A 5637-nucleotide genomic window follows, 5' to 3' on the forward strand; every position below is an offset into this window, starting at 1 on the left:
TGAAGGGGATGAGACATGGAGAACACGGCGTGAACCGAATTTAAGGAGTAAGATGGGGCCGTATTGGGATGAGATGCGGGCTAAGGTGTGGTGGAGTGGCTTCTTGAATAGATAGAGATGGCCGATGATGGGTAAGGAGAGAGGGCCACTTGGTGGAAGGTTTTTTCTCTTTGGGAAGAGTTGTTTGGAGAGGAGAACGAAAAATAGAAGGAAAGCTAGAAAGTAGTAGAATGCTACCATCTCCATTATTGGAAACAGTACTCTTTTGCTAATTGTTGCAGATGAAGTGAAGTGATGAAGAGAAACAGATTAGAGCCTCATATTTATATTTGAAGTTTGTAGTTGGAAGTTGAATTACGTATTCAATTATGATTAATAAAGGTGACGTGGAGAACATAGCATGTCAAGGAAGCTGACTTGATCAGTTACGTCACCACTTGCATCAAGAATTAGGAAGCAAACGTGAATGCTGACCTCACCAATTATAAGTTTTCGGTATATAAAGAAGATATTACATCCCCCTCTCTTGGACTATAGTTTAAGAGCAGTTTTTCGAAGCTGACTTGATCAGTTACATCGCCACTTGCGTCAAGAATTAGAAAGCAAACGTGAATGCTGACCTCACCAATGTCCCAGCCCACTATAAGTTTTCAGTGTATATAGAAAATATTACATTCCCCTCTCTTGGACTATAGTCTAATAACAATTTTTCCCATATATTTTACAAATGTCAATCCCCTCCCCTATAGTTTGAACCATTTGTGGGTGATGGTATTAAACTGATCTATAAAAAGGTGGAATTACCCTTGTAGCATCTACATATATTTCCTTTGTTTTTTGACCTTTATCTTTGGACTTGCTCTTTGTTTTCAAACTTCCCTCACACATAGAAGAAAGAGTCTCTCAAGCCCTCAAGCCCTCAATTACCCTTGTAGCATCTACATATATTTCTTACGGCTTAAGAAATAAGTTCAAAAGTAACTCCAACCTCAGGGCTAAAAGGCTGAAGAGAACAAAGCAAAACTGCTCCATAGAACCATCGACGGCAAACATCCACCGCATTGGGAGAACCGAGTTAGGTTAGGATTCTCCTCTTTCCTTTTCAAGTTTCTTCTTCATATAATGCTACCCTTTTTGTTCTCCTTTACCTCTTCTTTGAGAGCACTATATATGGGCTCGGATCCTATTCATCTCTCTGTTAGTGGTGTGGCTTTAAGTTTTCACAAGATTAGATTTTTCTGTGCGGTTTGGCTTTAAGATTTCACAAGAGTATATTTTTTTTGTGCCAATTTCTTACAAGCATTGCATTCTGCTTAAATAATTGTTATTTTTTCTTGAAATAAGTTTTTGTTGCTGATTTTCAATTTCCTTCACTCGCCTTCCTCGCTTCTGGATAGTTGAAGAAGAAGAGGCGCGTAGGCCTTGCACCGGTGCAGTTGGCCGTTGACCTTGTAGCTGCACTTGGCTACAACCAGGAAATGGAATCTGTAAGGGTCTTTTATAAAAAAGGGAAAAGGACATAGGTGGGGTTGAAGCAGATGTAGGAAGTCGGTGGAGGAAGAAAGAGGGAGAGAACCGATGCCAGAGGAGGAGGGAAGGGAGCTCGCACATCTCTGACAGAGATGAATAAGAAGGGAAGGAGATGGGAGGATAGGAGGGAAAGGAGTTGCAAGAGAGTATCATAACTACATACACACTATATTTTATTAATGACATAGATCTAATCTATATAATCTAAAGGTCAATATACGCTAGCATACTTGATACCTGGGTATCCTGCTAGCATACCTATCATTTTCCCTAAATATATATATACTTGTATGTTAACAAAAAAAAAAAAAAAAATTGCTTATATGCTTCGATCCACATTCCCACCTTGATGATAAGTCGAAACGGGACTAAGTGTAAATCAAGCCTTACCCGCCTTAGAAGGACGTTATAATCAGAAAATCCTATTCCACTCTAGTTGAACTGAGTCAAGTCAGCCTTGTTGGAAGCTAGAACATGTCTGTAATGAGTTTGAATTTACTACTCAATTACATGATCATACATATGAGCATTCAATATCTATTTCATTTTTTGCCATTATATAAGTGAAGAGGGATTGATGAAGTGAAGGATGCCCAAATGTCCGACCGAATGATCATACTAACAACAGATCCAAAGCAGCCCATGACAATGTTGGACCGATTTGATCGAAAAAGCAGATAGAACATTGAAGTCATGGTGAATTGTGACCCCATTTGTATTGGACCTTTGAAATGGTAAATCATTTTATTCCTTTCTTGACTTTTCAAATATTATTCATCAAATTAGCTATTGTCAGACGACAAGACACTATTTGACCTGAAATTCAAAAGTTTAGTTGAGTTGAAGAGCGTATCTTATCTATGCACCAATTTTGGGTGCATGATAAGATGCCAATGCAGTTTGAAGTTGTCCATTAATTTGCTTACCCAGCATATATAATTACTCTGATACAATCACCTTTAAAATATGACCATAAATTATAAGCTGCGACACACCAAATCATATTAATCTCATGATGTTATGCAATTTGGAATCGTTTATGTTCACATATTTTTTTTAAGGTGGAAGAGAATCGTGCCCACTTGTGTGACTCTATATCAAGACATAAGTGGGTGTAAAAAGACGATTGTTGCTCTACGATCGAGATTCCTACACAGTGGCCATGCAAGTAGACAGGGTTCGTTTTGTTTTTGTTTTTTGTTTTTTGTTTTTTTTAATAATAATTTTAAACATAAATAAATTTTCATTTTTTGCAAAAAGTTAAATATTATTAAAAGTAAAAAATAAAACCAAAATTACAAAGCAAACAAAGCCTGAAACCGCTAGGACAACTTACCATCTCCACCTTCGGCATGGCCATTAGAAGAGAAGGCATGTAAAGTCCTAACGGAATCTAAATCTTGGCTTGTCCCAAGGACACACTAGCTCGGTTCGAAAATCGAACCATCACCTCTGAAACACTCTCCTTCGTTGCCTTCTTCACAAGGTAGCCTGCCACAGGGTTTGCTTTTATAAAATAGTATGTGATTTTCTATGGAATTGACTCTAGAAATGGGAGGACAAACACCTATTTTTGGAGAACAAACCATGGAATATGATTGAGCTGAATGGAAGTCACCACATTCACCGAGTCTAATTCAAAAAGCCCCCTCACATTTGATTTTTTTGAGTACATTATACCTTCCAAGACCGCCTCAAACTCTGTCTCAAAAATAGGCTTAACACCCATGAATAAATCACCTGTCCTGTGAACTGCCATCAACGTTGAGCTTCATCCAGTTGATCCTTGTTCTACTCCAATGCACCTTAATCGGTCACATGCTAATCTTGTTTTTGATCACAAACCGCAATTTTCTGCAGCAAATTACATCCCAGGCGTCCTGACAGCCCTTTCATACTCACTTTGCATATGCTAATTTCCTGAAAAATAGATTTGAAAACATACTCAGCATTCATTCCTGTCCCTTCCTTCATACCTTCTTTTATTTCACTCCCACCATACATTTGCAGAAATCATTACAAATCCTATCATCCAAGGCACTTTCAAATTTATTGATCTTGCTTTTAGCTTCCACGACAGAAGCAACTCATCTATAGTTTGATAATTTTTCTTGGACAGCTCAAAAAATTCCAGAAACTTTTTCCACACACCTACTACAAAACTACACTTCAAGAAAGATGCAAGAGATTTTCCTCTTCTTCACCATATGAACTGGATTTGAAAGCCATATAAATTCCTTTTCTTCTTACCATGTCATCAGTAGGTAGACTACCATGTGCTAACCGCCACCCAAAAGTCGAAAGCCTTGGAGGAAGCCCTTTATTCCATGGAACACCATAGAACTTTCTGATTTTTCTTTCTAATTTCTTCCCATGTTGATGTAATACTGAAGTTTCCTGAGGGCGTCAAACTCCAACAACATCTGTCCTCCATATGAAATGAAGGAAGTTTTACATCCTTCACAACTTTGAAAATACTTCTAAGCAAGTCAGAATTCACCTCAGGAATATCTCAAACCCCTCTCTAAATAAAGTCACCCACCCTAGTCGATGGGTTGATAATGGAGACATCTAGGTCCACCTCTTTCATTATTGCTTTTGTCTCCCACCATGTATCCTTCCAAAACTTCACTGACCCCTTTCCCAATAACACACCTCTCTTCAAATGACACGAACTTCCACATCTTTTGAATTCCCTTCCATATAGATGATGAGCGATTACCTCGAATGAAATGTCCCCCTAATTGACAAATCTTGCTCTTAGAAAAGAACTACCCATGGACTTGTCATGCTTAAATAAATTTTCTATTAATTATCAAATAATTTGAAGAAATTTATTTATTTATTCTTTAGTAGGTAAATGTGATGTATTAAGAAAGAGAAAAAAGAAATTAAAAAAAAAGGGCAACCATTAAAACTACCTCTTGACAGATACTAAAGGTATTATAATGACCCCAAAACTAAGCGGGACAGACCCTTCCAGCAATGAGTTTGGATCAGGTCATTGTATGAGAATCATTCTTGTATGGTGTCTGATTCATACATGGAATCCACTCAATCTCTCTCCTTATAATAGGTTCTCACATTGAGTGGATTCCGAGTATGGATCAAACACCGTAGGAGAATCAGACATGATCCAAACTCCTCAGCAATATAGGGAATTTACTTCTTTCTTCATGTTTGCCTATTGTGTATAAAAACACAAACATTGGTTACAAATGCTTGAGTTCTAGAAAAAAAAGTTATATACAATGCTTGAATAACTATGATATTTTATTGGCTCAAGACAGTAAACATAGGATGAATGGCACTAAGGGACAAGGTACCACAAAATAATGAATCAAAGTTGAGAAAGAAAGCTCAACATGGCTGAACGTGGCTTGCACTTAGCCTCCAAGGGCTTAGCTTTGGGCAAGGTGAGTCCAGCACCTTCGGTCATGTCGACGGCTCTTTATCAACCCTTTCCCACTCAAAGCACTGAATCAATAATCCCAATGTCAATCCGATCACACGCAAGGCCAAACCCTCCCCAGGGCAACTCCTCCTCCCTGACCCAAATGGCATCAACTTGTATCCATCCCTTACTCCTCCAATGCCCTCCATCCTCTCTGGGATAAACTTTGTGGGTTCTTCCCATAACTTGGGATCCTTTTGGATGGCCCACAAGTTCACCAATAGCATCGTTCCACGTGGGATGGTATATCCTCCTACAATGCACTCTTCTGATGATTCATGGGGTACTAGCAGTGGGCCGGCAGGGTACATCCGGAGTGTTTCATTTATGATGCAATGAAGATATGGGAGATGGGCAACATCTGATTCATTGAGTAGTCGGTCTTGTCCTACAATGGCATCGATCTCAGCTTGTGCTTTCTTGAGGACTTCTGGATGATTCAACAATAGTGACATCGCCCATTCCAAGGTCCCTGCTGTAGTATCAGTCCCAGCATTTAGCAAAACCTGCACAATGAGGAGAGGATTCATTAATCAAATACATGTATACTCCACTTGATAGAGCACTTCACAAAGCCAAGTTATAAAACAGGGAAAAGCTACACTTCATTAGACACATTTTATTATGTGCTATCTGCCTTTTTTTTTTTTTTT

The 5637-nt window shown here is 38.6% G+C and overlaps 1 pseudogene; it reads right to left on the reverse strand.

Moving 5' to 3' along the window:
• Positions 1-4870: 4870 nt before the first annotated feature.
• LOC122058629 overlaps positions 4871-5637 on the reverse strand; it is a 1780-nt pseudogene continuing 1013 nt past the window's right edge.

This window comes from Macadamia integrifolia, chromosome 13, assembly GCF_013358625.1.
Source record: "Macadamia integrifolia cultivar HAES 741 chromosome 13, SCU_Mint_v3, whole genome shotgun sequence".
Classification (NCBI taxonomy): domain Eukaryota; kingdom Viridiplantae; phylum Streptophyta; class Magnoliopsida; order Proteales; family Proteaceae; genus Macadamia; species Macadamia integrifolia.